We start from the raw sequence: 18,422 nt of genomic DNA on the forward strand, positions 1-18,422 counted from the left end.
TAGCTTTAAATAACTCAGGAGCTAAACTAGGTTAAAACTGTAAGTATCCCGATCTATTTTTGTGTTGATTTAAATCAGGAGATTAGGAATTGCATCAGTAAATTTAAACTGTTTTTAAGTAATACATTATTTTAGCACCACCACATTCTTTTTATGCCATCTTCTCAGCCTTTTGGGGAGGGATTAATTTGACATTTTGCTGCTGATTCTTAGAGCAACCAGCTGATAGATGCTCTTACTCATACCAGCAAAGAGATAAAAGCTCTTGTTTAAGACAGTGTTTTGAGGATTATAAGGCACTGACTTAATTGGAGGAGCAGAATTTCCTCTGTGTTTCAAACAAATGCTGTTTCTGTTCACTAAGATTCTGTTGTCCTGTAGTGCTATGGCATTAAAAAAAAAATAGCTCTAAGTTAGTTTTTTTGCAAGGGTAGCTGGACATGACATACAAGCTGGACATTTGCTGGTCATGCCATGCAAGTGCATGCACCTTACTGTTCCTGATCAAGCCTCTCTAAACAGATGTGGCTATATCATCCTGTCTCCTTTCTTTACCAATGATTTTTTTCTGCTGGCTCCACATTTTCAGAGATCCACCCAAAATTTCCCCATGACAGAAGAAAAAAGCCTCCGTTACTCTTCTGGTTTTATGGGCAGGAGCTGAAAAGGTCTGTGGTATCTCTATCTCGTCCCCATGACATCGGTTAGATGATCTTGCCTCTCTGGAGTCTCAATTTTCAGTTTCAAATTGTAGCCACTGCAGGCTGTCATTGCACAAAACCATATGGGTTTCTCTGTGATTGCCTTAGAGTAAGAATAGATTATAGAAAATAGAGGTGTATTTTATGTAATGAGGTTGTACCATGGTCACTGTGACCAGGCAGAGATGGTTCAGTCTGACCTGTTGAGTTCACTCCAGTTCTACTCTTCATCGGTACCTTATTTCACTTGTGTAAGGTAAAGGCACTCCCTGTGCCTTCTCTCCAATTCTAAGCTAATTACTTCCATGGGAAAAAGTCTTCCTTGCTCAAAAGCACTGACATATCTGGATTTGTCAGTGAAATACAGCCTTAAATTAGTATTGCCCTGTGTGTAGGACCCATCAGAAGGGACATCTGTGTTTGGTGACAGATTTGTTGTTTGGTTGTCATGCTCTTACTGCTTTCTTGGAGCCAAAATTTTACCACTTATAAGATCTCCCTAGAACTGTATTTTGTCGGAGAGGAGAGTTAGATAAAGAGTGACCAAGGCAGTATGATGGTTTATTGTCCCCAATAAACCATTATATAATAAACCCCTCCCAAGGGGAGTGGTTGGTCTACTAACCCCCTGATAGCTATGGTATGCGCTGGTCTTATTTGTAAGGTAATTGAAGTCACTGTCACAGGGTGGGGAGAAACCCTCAAAGATAAACAACGAAAATCTTCCCTCCAAAAGGTGAATAGCTTTCTGGCGGGTAAGAGAGTTGAATCAGCACAACAAAGGATCCAGGACTCCTTGCTCACAGCAATCAGCAGGAATTGCTTGGGGAAAAGGCAAATTTTCCTTCAGTGTCAACATGTGAGAAGATGGGCTAACCACATGTTGAGTGCTTGTAAACAGAATTTTGGCAAATAATGACAAAGAAACCTTTTACTTCAAGACTCAGTCCTGGCCACTTTGACCTATCACTGTCTGTACAACTGGAAGTGGTGTGTGAGTGGCTAGTGAAGTGCTGGGAAATGAACTGGCTGAAGAGAATCCTGGGAGCAGAAGTCCCAGGGGTGGTTGTTATTCAGTCAAGTCAGTTCCCCAATCTAGGAGCTAACCATGACCTAGGTGGTAATAAGCCATCCACTTTGCGGGGGTAAACACAAAGATTACATTCCTGGAGTGGTTCACAGAAGGTTGATTTTAGGGTGAATGAAATTAAAGAAAAAGGATCCTTGTGCACAAGAGCTGCCCATGTATTTCAGTGGTATCTGTCTAAGAAAAAAGAAATCTCCTTACAAACCCTGCTGCACTTTCATTGGCATGTCACCATCCCTACCTCTGATGAAGCTATTAGCACAGTATAACAGGAGTAATTTAAAAAAAAAAATTCGGAGGACTGCTTATTCATTTTCTTGTTTTGGAAAGGTGTGAGAATATGAGCATTTGCAGGGTCCTGTGTAGGCTCTGAAATTAACTCCTTACTGAGACAGTAGGTAGCTTTGCAAGAGCAATGTCCTACTTATGTGCCTTTAGAAAGCCTTTGAGCTGTACTCAAAGACATATTTTTCAGAGCATTAATTAATATATGATCATTATCTCACTATAAAATTTGACCATTTTGTTTTATTGCAGAGTACTTACCCCAGTATTAGCTAGCACTAATATACTTCTGTTCATGATTGAGCACATCCTGTTTACTTCACAGTGAAATTGTTTCTGGCTGTTTCTGGGAGGTGGGTAGATAATATGTATTCATTTGTTGCAACTATAAACTTAAAGGGTTTTAAGGGAGGACGCTCTGCAGAACAAATCAAGCAGTTTCTAGCAACTATGTAAGTTAATTTTGTGAACAGAATGAGCCTGATGTACATACATGTACAGCTTGATGTACAGCACTTTGTCTAGGGGATCTAAATTAACAACTGAAGCTTGCAGCTGTCTGGAAAAAAAACGTTTTTTTTTTCAGAAAGTTGGTTTTGAAGGTTTTTCTGGGAATTCATTATTTATTTTGGTGCAGGAATTAGTAATAAAACAAACAAAAGAAGTGTTGATTAATTCTATTCACTTTTTCTTTTTAGAAACAACCATATATTTCCTCATATTCTTTTGGTGTTCTTTAATTATTTTCTTCACTGGCTCTAGTGGGCAAAAAGTTGTGTTAGTTCCCCTGGAAGACCATCCTGCTGAAGCACAGAGCTGGGAATAGCTGCATGTAGGGGAAAAGAGACTCTATTTACTACAATGCTGTAGAAACACCCAAACTGTAGAAGGATGTCAGCAGAGTTTGGATTTTTTTCCACAGCACACTGCAAAGTTGAAAATCATACTGGAATCTGATTCTACAACTCAAACATAAATATCACCTTTCAGTTAGTTTGCTTGGCTTTTTGTCCACTGAGGACATTTTTTTCTGCCAACTTTTTCTGAAAGATGATACACAGAATACTTGTCTGCACACCCTGTGTGTATATGTATTTGTGTGCACAAATATAAGTGTTTTGTTCCTGGAAAAACATTTTATAGTTTTAATAGTGTTTTTTCCTCCTTTTTAAAAACTTAGGAAATTTATTGAAATCTCCCTGGAAACTATTACTTTGATTTTTGTAATGACTGTTAAAATAACAGTGTTAATTCCATGTTGGTTAAGACACTATTGAAATATCTAGATAATGTTCCAGCTGGGGGAAAGAAACAGGAAATGTCACTGTAATTAAAATCAACATGAAAATCCTCTTGTCTTCAAAACTGGAGGAATGTAATAAGTAAGTTTAAACATAAAGATACTTGACCTTAGAAATCTTTTTTCCTTCAGGTATTTTGACGTGTAGAATATTACAACATCAAGAAATCAGGAAGGTGTCAGCTGGAAGAGTTTGGAGTAGTCACTTGCAGGAAGATGTGAGTGAACTGCTGAGAGTTCACAAGCATCACCCCATAGCATGTCATGCATATACTGGAAGACATAAGCTGGTATTGAACAGATGGTGTCCTCTTGGGAGGTTCTCCAGCCCTGTAGTACACTGAAAGAAGATGAAGAAGATCGAAACAGTTTAAGTGACCTTCTCAGAGGTGCCTTCTCTGAAACAAATATCATTTTTCAGAAATATTTCATTTTATAAATGAACAGCTTTTCTGTCTGAGTGCTTGGTACCTATGAGCATTTTTAATCTTCAAAGAGTAAAGGAATTTACAAACCTGAAATAATTAAATATCTACACATCCCATGGCAAAACACTATTATTTCCACTGTTAGGAACTGGAAAAAAAATAGAGAGAAGTTAAATTAATTTCATGTCCTGGAAGTTGATTTTACAATGTGTAGATCAGATGGGAAATTGAATGGCCACAAAAAGCAGAAATTCTGATAGCAATGTAGCTGTATCATTTTGAAATAAAATAAGAAAATCCATTATACTTAGGATTTTCAGTTGACTTTCAAACAGGCAAACAACTAAAATGGTAACTCATTTCCCTTTCCTGGTGTGTGTTTGCAATTTGATGTTCAGCTTTAGCTGGTGTAATTTCAGGCTGTCAATGCAAAAAACAGTCCTGCTCTGCCTCTTCCTACCTCTTCCATCAGACCATCAAAAACAGAGACTGAGCAGTCACAAGCAAGGTGATCAGACCAAAAAAAAAAAAAAAAAAAAAAAAGAAAAGCACACTCTCACAGAAAAAAAAAAAAGAAAAAAAAAGGATTTTTCTATTGCATCAGATCACTGAACCCATGTCTAGATAATCCCTGAGCACAATGGAAGGCAGAAGCAGGAGGGGAACAGCAGGATCTCTTTCACTACCATAAGAGTGGTGGAGCTGAACTACCCTCCAAAATAGGACTAATTAATTAATGATGAATTAATGATCCTAGTCTTCTGGCAGGTTTTCTTATTCTGAGATGTAAGTCAGCAGTTTGCTAAAATCACTTATTTAGGTACATAGTTTTTCTTATTCCAGGCAAAATGGTCATTCATCCACTGCACCTTTGAGGTGAGGTTTATATCCTAGCTCTAGAGAGGTGCTCTTCTGTCTATTGCAAAGCCAACTCAGTTTTGTGCCATGGAGTTTGAGTGCTGCCTCAGTTGTGGCCATGCAAGGTGTTGTCATAGCACCCAGAAGGCAGACTTAGTGCTTGCTCTGCCAGCTGAGCACCTGCACAAGACAGGGACAAGGACATGTTTAGTGCAGTGAGGTGGGGGCACTCTGTGAACTTGGCAGGTAACAAGGTATTTCCAGTGCACCACAGGCTGTTACTGCCCTGTAGGAGCTGGGAACTGCAGACTGTCAAATGTAATTTCTCTATCAATTGTTAAAGTGAAGTGAAACAAGGTAAGTTCCCATTCCAAACCTCCCTATTCTCTGTTTATTGCTATGTATTGCTGCCTGTAGGCCATGAGAAACTTTCCAGGGCTGGATCGGGTATGCTCCTATTTGAGGAAGGGTGAAAACCAAAAGGTATTTGTGATCAGAAATGCTTAGCAGCCATTCCTTCTATTATTGCTGTCTGTAATGCAGCTGAAGTCCTTGCCTAGTTTTGAAAAAGGTCTGCAGACCTATTGCAACTGCCTGGTGTGACTTGGTGGTGTGACTGCCAAGTAAAATGCCAGTTAAACTATTTGTGTACCAAAGAACCTTGTGCATATGACAAGTATTTAGTATTGCTTTTCCACAATGAGTTTTGAAAACAAACACTGAATGTTTTTCTTTTCTTTTTTTTTTTTCCTTTTATTTACTCCCTTCTTACTCCAAGATGCCTGGGGATTATAAAATCAACGCATTTTAAAGTGTGTCAAGAGCTTGTCAGTTTGTAGCACTTTTTTCTGAAATCCCAGCAACCCAGAATATTACAATTTTTTGATCAGACCTGAAGTCTGGTAGGGATAAAATGTAATGTCTTCTCCCAGAAAACTTTTTGTCGTTGTTTTCCTGTTTATCAATAATTTCATTTTCTAATTGTTTTTCACTCATTTGTTACCAGGCCACAAAAAACCCCAGTCTTGTCTTCCACTCTTTCTCTTTCACCTTGTTTTACATATGAAATTAAAAAGCTTCTTATCTGAGAGTGTTCCTTAGCTCTTTTGAGACAGAGATGCAATCAGACTTCAATCCAAATTGCAGGTTTTGCAAGTGCACTTTGCTTGTCTCCATTTACGGGGGATAAAGGAGTCTATTATCAGCTCTGCCAGTCACTCCTTGCATCCAGGCAATTACAAAATGCAGGATACAACTTTGCTGGCTGTTCCAGTGCTGGAGGAGGTAACACCAGAGACAAGGACATGTGTAACCTGAAGCCAAATGACTACTGGCAGAGCAGCAGATGGGCACATACTGGCCAGGTCAAAATTCAGTTTGGAAATCAGAAAGCAATTCCTAACCTCAAAGCTGTTGGGTTATCCTAAAGAAAGGGGGATGACTTGGAGTGCCATGTTTTAGGAGGATTACAGGGAGCCTGTTTGCCTCAGCTCAATCTGAACTCAGTGACCCAAAGGCCCATCTCCAGGCTTTCAACTCAGCAAGTATGTAAAACATATGGAGAGCAAATAGCCTAATTTAGGCTACTGTTTTGAATTACCCTTTGAAAGAGCCTCTTGCTTTCTGTTCCCACTCTTTCCTAAACTGGGAACCTAAAGAATCATGCTAACTTGTGCCACTGGTTAAAATACTGCTAAAATAAGTAAATCAGAGTAGGCTGTTCATTTCTGTTATTCAATAGCTGATTTTTTTTTTCCTTTAAAGAGACCAAATTTTCTCTTCAGGGATAATCATAACTGAGTTAGTGTTGATTTTAATAGAATAAATTGAGTATCAGAAGCTGCTGCTTCTGTTTTTAATCTGTAAAAATTGTCATGAGTCTGTCTCATCTTTAAACATGAGATTTTTTAGTTTCAAATACACTTGAAGGAAGCCATTCAGTGAATATTCATTCAGCTTTCTTGCAAAAAAAGGAAATGGTCCCATATTATCTAAATGTATTTTCTAAAATATCAACAAAAATGTTATGTCTGACATAGTTAAAAGAAATTTCCACCCATGTTGAGATGCCAGTCATCTTAATACATGCCAACGCTCTGAATTTGTGCCACAGAAGTCTTTAGAACATCAGCACACACACAAGATTTTTGGCAATCACAATTCACACAGTTTTGGATAATATCCATATGAATAGGGGTGCTTTAACTTTCATAAATGCAAACTTACCCAAATGCATTGAGTTGAAAAACTCTGAATTAGCACATCTGCATTATATAGCTTGAGGTAACAGGAGTCAAAAGTGATTTAGTCTGAAGTTGTCATAAAAATACAGCACATAAGCAAAGGAAGCCTTTCTGTTAAAATCAATATGGTTGATTAGTCAGGAGGAGGCAGGGATGGGGCAGAGGAGTCTCCAAATTTGAGCCTGTTTTCCAAGTCATGTCAGGTGTGAGCCAGTTCAGGAGGTGGAAGTTGGTACCATGTCAAAAGCGGGGGAAGTTCTACAGACCCTCACTTGTCCCTAGTGCAGCAGAGATGTTTTAGTCACCACAAAGCAGATGTACCACCCCCACCAAGATAGACCCCTGCCTTTTTTTGATTCACTCTTTTAGAAAAAAAAAGGAGAAATTATGGATTTTTCATATAATTTTTTCCAGCAGTTGGAGTTATATGTCACAACATCATTTTGAACCTTAAAAATTATAAAACAACCACCTCTGGTTTTTTCCCTCTTCTGCCTTGTGCATTTTGTTTTGCTTTTTGTTTGTTTGTATGGTTTGTTTGTTTGGTTTAATTTGTGGATTTTTCTTCATCATGTTGTTCTAGTTTTCTACTTCTCATTTCTGCTTTGATTCTCCTTATATTGCTCCCTCTTGCAAGCAATTTTTGCTTTATTGGAAGCAATATCAGACCTATTACAGAGCTGCAGGGCTTGCATTAACTTTAGGATTGCTTCACACCACTTTGGGTAAGAAACTGAGGGACAGTTTCATGTCTTTGCACTCCCCATCTATTATCTCTAATTATTGTCTTTGACAGGAAAATCCACAAACACCTGAGGTTCGTGTCCAAAAAGGAGACAGAGGAGTCCTGCACCTTTATTTAAATAAAGGGAGAGAGTCCTCTGGGGCACACACCTGCAGGGTTTTCTCTCTTGAGGTTTCAGAGGGTGCATCCTCCTTTTATCCCAAACTCCCTGCTGCATGTTGCCCTCTTCCTTTCCCCATTGCTGAAGTGCTTGGAAGGTACAGCCTTCCTGAAGTGCCTACCACATATTCCCTCCTTGAACTTAGTATTTTACCCCAAAGTTCAGAAGTTCAGGCTTGTGTGCAGGCCCACGTGGCTGTTTCAGGAGCCAAGCTGTCCGGGCTCTGTAATGAACCTGCTGCCCAAAGCCAGTAGAGACATTAAGACCCATTTCAAAGATGTTAACACCCATTCTTTCATCCACTGAATTATTTATAAAGACATTATCTTTCCTCTCGTCTAGCACATGAATAATCACAGGGATACAGAGCTCAAAGGTTAGGAATTGTCACTTGATTTTAATCTTGTCAAGGACCTCCTCCAACAGAGTCCAACTCCTAGGTACTGTTGCACTATAAACAATGCATTTTTTAATGTGTTTCATAAATTGGATAACATGTAAGTTTGAAAATTACAAAACAGGAAAAGGAGGTTTCTGTAAGAGTGAAAATCCATAACTTTTCCAGCTTTTCACCCTGCAGACCTGATTGTTTTCATAGTGATAATGTTCTTGTGTTGATCCACATTCAGTAGAGATGCCTTCAAAAGGCATCCCCTACTAGAAACTCCCAGTGTCCTCTGGAGACGTGCAGTGATGATCTCATAGAGAATTTATATTTATTTGCACTTACCTTATTTTCTAAAACAGCAGTGTTGAAACGGGAGAAGAGGAATGAGGCCTGAAACATTGAGCCACACCCTGGTAAAGTTTTTTGCATCTGACTTCCATTTTACCCGAGTCTAAAGAGATTCGAGTCTAAAGAAGCTGCAATCTGGAGCAGAGTCTGGCCCATCTGTTTAAGACACAGTATAAATCCATCTTTTCACTCTGCCCCACCGTACACGACTACTTGCATGAGAAGTTAAAAATGCAGAATAACTTAACACAATCTTGAAATACTTTCCATTGTAGAAACCTCTGAAAGGCACTGGCAGGGACATCTTTTTGGCTTGCATCAAATATCACTTGATTCATAGTTGCCCCAACTGATGATGATTTCAGTATGGTGATTCCAAGGCCATGACTGATTTTAGTACATAAGTTTGGTGATTCCCTTTCTGAACACTGACACTGTTTAACAAAGTATAGGGATTTTTTGTTCTGATGAAACCAAATCTTGCATAAATGATGCAGACCTCCTTCCTGGTTTTACAATCTGATTTCCTAGTCACCAAAGCAGTAAGAAATCAGACATTCTCTCCAGGTAGTCCACAACTTTGCTCAAAAACTCTGCTCACAGAAAATGAAAACAACTTTCTTTTGTGTGCTGAATGCCTCTTGAAAGGGCACTTTGAGATTTTCAAGTTATTTGGAATAATTTGGAATTAATGTAACATTTCTCTGTTCAAAAGAGAAAACCTCTTGTCTCTTCAAATTTGCACAGTAGAATTAGCACTTCCTCAAGGCAGTATGAATATCTCTTCAAGGAGGCACCAACAAAGCAATGCTTCCAAAATAGCGCCGATATCCATTGTGCCAGAGCTCTGGGACTTGCAGCCTTGAACTCCTGCTTAACAGCAGCCTCAAGCCAGCACAGGGGACATGCACAGAGGACACAGGGGCTGGCCCAGGCCCAGGGCTTGCAGTCACCCTGCTCAGCTCTGCAGCCCCTGAAGGAAGCCCTTTTGCCTCTGCTCCCATAATCTTATTGCAATTATCTAATCTTGCTTTTAAACGAGGTGTCTGCCCTTTATCAGCACAGCACAAATACAGGAATGGGCCAAACTTTTCTAAACAAGGTAGAAAAGTTGAATGTCCCCAGAAGATGACCAGGCTACCTGATAGTCCTAATTCAAGACAATAGCTAGTTCATATCCCAACAGTTTAATTTCTCACTTAAATTAATGTAATGCCTGATAGGGTATATTTCGGAAATGGCTATTTGAAGCTTTGTTTGGGTTTTCCTCACTGAGTTTTGCACTGCTTTGATGCCATAGTTTTTGGATGAGATAATTTTAAAGAACAGTCAAGCTCTGCTCAGGAGTTGCATGTATGCAAGGAAGCACTTGATTGCTAAACATATTTATTTTTATCACCTCAGAGCAATCTCATTTGAGCACTCTCATGTCCATAAGGATGCATCCATGCCTCTTGCAGTTGTGGCCCAAAGTCCTCGCTGTGGGTGGGAGGAGTGAGTTTCTAGAGCAAGGAAGCAAGGAGATAGTTTATCTCCTGCCTACTTCTGCAGAAGTTACTGCTTTTAAGGCTTGTGACCACTTGGACTAAGTTGGCTTCTCTTTCTTCTCTCTTCCTTCCCAAATATATCAGACAAAATAAATCTCAGCAGAGATTTCTCTGCTTTCTGCTTGAATACTGTGGTCTCTTCAACATTTTCAGGTGGAGATGAAAATCTGACAGTAAGTTCCTGCAGGAACAGGAGACCATGTCCATGCACAGAAAAGCTTGTCTTTCTGAGCAACAGCATGGACAGGGAGATTGCAGTCTTTGATGAACAGCACTCGGGGACATCTCTTCCATTCCCTTGGAAAAGAAGATGTCCAAAATATGTAGGATCATGGAACAATTCAAGGTGGGAAGGGCTTTGAGTATCTACACTTCCAGCAACCTGGCCAAAGCAAAATCATCCTTGAATGAGATCAGGTTGCTCAGGGCTTTAGGCAGTTGGGTCTTAAAAACCTGCAAGGACAGGGTGTTCAGAAACTCTGGGCCCCTGTTCCACTGCCTGACTGTCCTCGTGGTGAAAAAAACTGTTCCTAATATCCAGTCTGAATATTGTCTGCCCTTCTCCCACCATGTATGGCAACCTTGGCTCTGTTTTCAGGAAAAGCTTTGCCCAATACCTTTCTGCAGTGCTGTAAGGGGCAATGAAACCATTCTACTTAGCCCCCTGCAAAGATGGGGGGCATATCACATAGGGCATATGATTCCTGCCTGATTCAGAACTGCAGTGATCTCTTTACCCTATATCCATGGGACAGTGACAGATTGAATGCAGAAAGAGATTGTAGGAAGGCCTGTGAGTTTTAAGCAGTCCTGAAATTGCTGATGATATGGAAAACCAATCAGATCTCTTTTACTGTTGTCATCCTGTGGACAGGAGAGTGCTTTCTCCAGTGCTGGGAATGGAAACCAGACACCTGAACTTCCTGCCCTGCTCTCTAGAAAAGTGTCCATCTGGTCCCTGAAGCACAGTTCTCTGGAGGTTTTCTGGTGTGTCCTGTCAGGCTAGTGGGATTACCCTGTGTGTGATGCCTTGCTTTTTGGTTGGTCTGAGATTTCGGGGTGGAGAGGACATTGCCAGTTCCGTACTGCAAGCGTTTTTCCCTGTGACAGCTCTTACCCACAGCTTTGTGTGGATAAGAACAGAAGGGTTAAACCTCCATGTGATAACAGTTGTAAAGCAAAGAAAGAAACCCCAGCTGGGAGGTTTGTACTGAGATTAGCAGTGTTGATGCAGCAGTATTGCAAACCCTCAGCTTGGGTGATATTTCAGCTGCAAGGCTGTCCTCTCCCATTCACAGAAGAGAAAAAGTGCAGTCCCAGCTTTGGCATCTCCAAAGACTCTTTTATAGCAGAAGGCAGTGAATCTGGCTGTGTGCTTCATTTTTACAAAAATAAAGGGTACTTCTGTCCAATGACATGCCACATCAAGTGATCTTATCTCCTCTTTGCTACAGTAAGGTTAGCATAGGTACCAAAAATACAGTTTGTGTGTGTGTGTGATGTATTAGAATATTTAAGCAATCAGGATTACTTTTAAAATCCTATGATTGCTCCTTGCCTAGTTGGAAGTATTTGTTAATAATTGGCATTAAAAGCTAAAGTCTGTTAAACCCGGCATTTTAGGAAGATCATAAGGAAATTTTTTAGCCAGTTGGACACACACTTATTAAGCAAGATCTTGTTTAGAAAAACATACATATTGCAAACTAAGAACTTTCTCATGACTAATTTTGCAATATATTTATTTTTGTTCTCCAGGATATCATTCACTTCAGTGTTTCCACTGCACTTATTTAGCAGTTGCTGCCTTTGGCCTGAGTTTTTTTTTTTAAAAAGGATGAAAAAACCCAAAATTTAGAAGACATGTACGTGTGTTATCAACACCAGATCAACTTCTTATCAGTCATCTATACTTTTGCTGGCTACTAGCTTACAGTTGAGGCTTTGGGGTGGTGATTAGGTTGCATCCTCTGCCTAGAGTGCCTGTGCAGAGAGCTCACTTCATCTGTCCAGGACAGTCACCAGAGTCCAGGTCAGACTGGTTTCACAATGCACAAAATGATGAAAACCACAAAATTCCAGAAGTGCAGGACAAGAAAGACCAGTATTTTGTTCTCAGACATAGGCCTCAAAGAAGTTTGAAGATTATTATTATCTTGTCAGAATCTGGATGCTACAGGCAAACTGCTGTGCCCAGATATCTCATTACCCAAAGAGACATTTGGGACAAACAAGAGGTGGAAGAAGAAGAAAAAAAAAGGTGTAACTTTTTAAGAAGAAAAAAAAAAGGTGTGAGTGCTCTGATGAATGTCACTGGTGTTACTGTTGCTGTTTCAGCTGAGCTGGCAGGGCAGACATGTGTGATACACACACCCAGCACACACAGCACAGGCTAGCTCCACCACAGGCTGGCATATGAGCTCAGACTGGGACTGGAGGGGCAGGGGTGGGTTACCCAGGACAGAAGGTTTGACACAAGCATCAAGGAAAGTGTAGTGCTCAGATAATCCAACTTCATATTAAAACATTCAGTTCAACTTCAGGAATGGCTTAAAGCTTTCAGATAGATGTGAGCCCAAACATGTTTCCATGGATTTAATGTTCAATATAATGGCCCTTCTCAAGAAAGAAGTGCATATGAGAGATTTGTTTCCCTAAAGCAGTCAATAAAAATGCTATACATTTTTTTCTCCTTAAAATATTGCCTAGCACTAAAGTGCTGAAGTGGTACTGGATGATACTTGATATTTGAATTTCCAGGCACATTGCTGAGCAGCCTTTGAGAAGCACTGATATTTATGCGAGCAGAGAATTGCCCATGGCTCTGTCTGAAGAGCTGCTCACCTGGGCTGAGCTCTCCTGTTGCTCCCTCCTTTGCAAGGAAAGCCTGGCACGAGAGGCACAAAACCAGAGTGCAGTGCCAAGCTCTGCTCCAAAGTCTTGGGCAAAGTAGAGTGCCTGGGGTTTAAAATACCACTCACTGATGATGGAGTGAGCTGCTGCTGAAAGCAAAATTCATCCAGTGGCATTGGCTTCTTTTGTTTTCTTGGCTTGTCAGAAGCAGCTGTAGTTACCTAGCAGCCAGATTGGACAAAGTCCATTAGGTTAACACAAAGTTAACATTTGCAGTGTGTGGGGGGAAGCACAGAGGCTTGGAATCACTCATTAACACAGAGTAAAAAAATTTCACTCTAAGGAATAAGCCTGAAGCTTTTGCCTTTCTCTTTTTTGCATGCAGAAAAAACCCTAAACTAATTCTGAAACAATCTTAATAACTTCTGAACTGATTTCATACAATCTTGACAAATGGTTCTCAGACTGAATTTTGGCAGGGTGTTTGGTAGAATGTAGAAATGAAGCCCTCAAAGAAGAATTTGAGCTATTTAGATTAGAAAATCTGAACTTTTTTTAGTAGTACATGAAAGCACATAATTAACCCCTTCCTTAAATAATTATTTTGCTTTCTAGAGATTCCACTTTTTCTGTTATGAAGGTCAACAGTGGATGATTCTTTGGGTAGTGTGTTTTTTAATTTATTTTATAGTTAAAAATAGTGTTTGTTCGGTAAAACTGCTTTGGTCTGGATGTTCCCATACTTTTTACTTTTACCAGTACACAGAGAATATGAAACATCAATCTGGTGAGTTTTTAAATTCCTATTGGAGAAACAAAAGACAGCATGAGTATTGGTGCAAACAACTAAGTGTGAAGTTTCTGGTTGCTGCCCTGCCGTCACAGAAGGCTGTGTGGTTTTATGGTTCATGTGCCTTGCTGAGAAAGTCTCAGTGCCTGATTTGCTGCTGGATCTTTTTCTCATGGAGCTGGAACCAGATCACAGTTACGGGTCGTGCTGACTTCTAGGGTACCAAGAATATGATCCCAGGATACCCCTGTGGAAGATTGTTTTCAGTTAAACTATATTTCTAGAGTCACAAAATGGCCTGGATTGGAAAGGATCTTCAAGATCATCTAGTTCTAATCCGGCTGCCATGGATGGGGACAAGTTTCACTGAACCAAATTTCTCAGAGTTCTGTACAATCTAGTCTTGAACACTTCCAGGGTTGGGGTGTATACAACTTCTCTGGGCAGCCTGCACCATGGCCTTGCCACTCTCACAGTAATGAGTTTTTTCCTAATATCTGTTCTAAACCTACTCTCTTTCAGTTTGAATCCATTTCTCTTTGTTCTGTCACTGCCTGCTCTTCTAAAATGTTCATCACCACTTCTTCTGTGGGGTGTTTTCAGGTACTGGAAGGCAGCAATTAGTTCACTCTTAAACCTTCACTTTCCCAGGCTGAACAGCCCCAATTCTATCAGCCTTTCCTGCTGGGAAAGATTGTCTATCCCTCCAATCACCTTGGTGGCCTTCCTTGCTCCAACAGGTTGATGTCCTTCCTGTGCCGGGAATGTCACTGGTTTTATTTCAAAAAATCAGAATGAACACAGGTTTTTCTAAAGAATGAGCTGCCAGCTAAGACTATAATGACAAAATGATTTAGTTTTAAGATAAAATGTGCAGTGATATAGCACAGAGAATCATTTTTGTAAAACAATTTGGAGTAACACCTCAGGGAATTCATCCTGCTTTGGAGTGCTCTGCCAATTCGCATCCACAATAATGAGAGCTACACAAACACCTGCCATGTGTTTAGCAGAGCACAGCTTTCATGGAAACTTCATGTAAAATGAAGTCATCCTAATTTGGATGGGTGGAGGAAGTGGGAGAAGGATGTCTGTCTAGGCCACAAGCTCCTCATGTGACCTTGTACAACTCATATATAATTGGGCAAGCTCACCATTAGTGGAGCTGGACAGTGCTATAACATTTTAATTCATCAAGGGAGAAACTGAAAATGTTCTTATAGGTGGTCCCAAACTGGGAGAAATGACAGGGGAATGTGATCTCTGCCTGTTGCTTGAGAGCTGAATCTTCAAAAGTTTTATCAAAATTTATCAAAATTTTATGAAAAGCATAGCAACACTGCTGGAGCCCAAGCCATCACCTCTGCCTCTCAGAGACAATCCTAAGCATTTAATGAGAGAGCTGAATGGCCAGGCTGCAGGCATTCATGGCATCTCCACTAGCCAGCTCTGCTCAATACTGTTCATGGGTTCTCCTGACCTGTTGCTTATTTGTTTTTCAAGCAACATTTGGCTGTCTTCTGACAGTGATAGCATAAAAGGTAATGAAATATCTTCATTCCCTAGTGCTTCAGGCAAATACACAAGTTTAGCTGCAAATAAAGTGTTTCTTGGAACCTGATGACTGCCTTCATGCACATTGATGATCGCTGCTGTGCAATAATAGAAACCAGAGAAGGGAACACTTAAAATAAAGGAAAATTGAGAGCAAAGGTTTGTTACAGTAGCTTTGCAAAACGAAGGTTTAGTAATGAACTGGGAAAATAAGAAGGGCAACTGAAACCAGAGAGCAATGTAATAAATATGTTAATATTCTTTTTTCAGATAGTTTTGTAGATCTTGTCCAAGGGAAAAAAAAAGTGATTAATGCATCCTAAAAACTCTACATTTACGAGAAGTAGAACAAATTATATGAAATATTGCTGCTCACTTTAAATGCCTTCAAAATAGGTAGGCAATTCAAAGACAATAAGGTAAGTAGCAGCCAGGTTTCAGAGAAGATCTCTGAGCTGAGGCTTTCAAACCACAGCTTAATGCCTTGTGACTGACTTGAGGAGGATGATTAACTCTTGACTCATAGCTCTGGGGCCAGCAGCCAACAGCCACTTCCTCTGGAACAGTGCTGATGTGCAGTGCACTGCTTTGAGCAGAAAGTGCTTATTACATGCTTTCACAGAAATGTTGCAAGTGCTTTCTACTACTCCTTGCACTGGTCTTGCTCATATACTCACATGGAGCAGATCCTCCCTTATGCTTATTACAGGACACAAAACTTGTGTTGCACTGCTGGCAGGTGGTTGTTTGCCTATTCTAGGTAATTTACTGCCTTTAATTTTGATGAACAACCATTTGCTAAAGAGAAGATGATATCTCTACTTTTTTTTTTTTTTTTTGCCAGTGTATTACTTACAACAAGATTAATGCTATAGGTTTGTGTGCTTGAATAAGGTATGTAGGTTTGTTGAATAAAGCACCATGAAAAGGTTAAAAATTCCCTGTAGTGCAGGAAAAGTAAAAGAAGGTATGAAAAATGAAGGAATAACCAACCTGCAGGAACTAAGAGCCATGACCCTAGAAGAAAAAACAGACCCAAGAAGAAAGAACAGGAGAACACTGTAAATCAAACTATAAAACTAAAGAACAACTTGGCTTGAACTTTGTGTTCATTGGCTCAGTAAAGAACCCACTGATAGATTGTCATTGCCCCTTATTCACATAAGCTCCTTCGTCATAGGGCATGCACTGTAAAATCAGTGTCCACTGTATCTTTATGTCTAAACAGAGACCAGAGAAAGAAAAGCCAATGTATATTTAACTTGTTACATATACAGGAGATGACTTTTTTAAAATTGTGGGAATGTATAAAAATTAGCACTTAGCATGCTGAAGGTGGCTTCATTACCTACCACCCATCTCTGCACAGATATTACATGAGTTCAAATACCTCAACTCTGTGTGTGGGATGGCTTCTTATACAGTGGGAAAAAAAATCCAAACTTGGCAATACAGGTTTGTAAAGCACATTCCTTTCCTTTGTTAGTGGAGAAGAAACCATCAGATGGGATCTCAGATCCTAGAATTCAGAGCTCTTTTTTGACTGTCATCAACATGTGATCACCTTGAATCTATAAATGAAACTGTACTGCTAAATCATTCACCTGTTACTGATTCATCTTTGCACTGTTTGGATTTGGCTTTCTGTGTTGCAGACATTTCATGGGGACATCTAGTTAGAATGGCACAGAAGAAACCACGGAGGAGAGAGTTAGCCAGCAGTGCATACCATATAGGTCCAGTGCTTCAGCTCACTTTTTCATGTTCCTTGTTTAGCTTCACAGATCTACTCTTAAGAGTCTAAAGATAGGTGGGATGGATGTGCATTACCCCGTGAGGCTGTCTTTCTTTTTCTAGGGTGTTTTCAAATTGTTCCATCAAGGAGCTTTTTGCTTATCATTGAACTCTGCAAATGGTGCTGATAAATACAGGATGTTTCTTTCCCTCAGAGTTATTCCAAGGACTAGAAATTCCAGGGAAATTTCTAGGGCACATCTTTCTGATGTCCTTAGTACAGTACCAGTTATTTAAGATGAAGAAGTAGGAGGCCAAAGGCTCTTTAGCAGCCAGTGTGGCTGATGCAGAGTTGTTACAGCAAATGTGTTGCCAAACCATGAACAGCATGGAAGATCTGAATTCTTGGTTATTGAACCTACTACCACTGGATGAGGCAGAAAAACATTTCACTCAATCATACTTCTGCTAAATCAAACTGAAAGCTCATTTGGAGGATTTTAAAATTTTTTAAAAAATTATTTAGTCTGGGAAAAACATGCAGTTCATGGTATTAGTGATGTGGCGGAAAGAAATCACTCAGAATGTACTGCTACAAAATTTCTCTATCACTATTTTAGGACAAAATAAAGTTGATAGAATTTCCTTACTTTGAAGCCTGGGGCTGTGCTGGTTATCTGATAATAGGAGTCTCAGAGCTGTCTTCACATGACCTGCAGCCGCAGTTCGGAGGGGGGAGGAACAGAGAAGTGACACACAATGAAAGAACAATAAGAGAAGTCTTAATCAGTGGTTTAAAGTCAAATTTTAAGTGATCTTATTGTTCACTCATACTTCTTTTTTTACCAGTTTCCATCACGTGTTCTTGTCAGTTCTAAATCTTGCTCCTAAGAAGGACAAAGTGCAGATAAAATCTAATCTTCTGATGTCAGACAGCTTCATAATTTTGCATCAGACCATGGCTCATTTCTAAAGATCAACACTAACTTTTTTTCAATAAAAATGTCCTTGATAAGATGGGCAGGCTAGGTCCCAGCTTGAGGCTTAGCTGAACAGACCATGAGAAACTCTGGGTGCAACAACTAGCAGTTAGAGGAGATAGGGAAAACCGTGGGTAACACTATGAAGAATTTAAAAACTTGATTAAAAATCAAATTTTACAGGTGTTTAAGGGGGAATTGTTTGAGAAGCAGCCAGATCCCGCTGACATCTCCAGAGAGGTACTGGGGACCTCTGGGAGATGAGGTGGCAAGGTTTAGAAAACACTTTCAAGCAGTGTCTCATGTGTCTGAAATGATAGAGATAGCAGCATCACAGATACCAAATTTGGGTACAAAGGTAGCAAAACAGGGACCGAGATAGAAAAGTAACATGGGGTGTTGTTTATTTGGGAGAACTGGG

This window comes from Serinus canaria, chromosome 1 (assembly GCF_022539315.1).
Source record: "Serinus canaria isolate serCan28SL12 chromosome 1, serCan2020, whole genome shotgun sequence".
NCBI lineage: Eukaryota > Metazoa > Chordata > Aves > Passeriformes > Fringillidae > Serinus > Serinus canaria.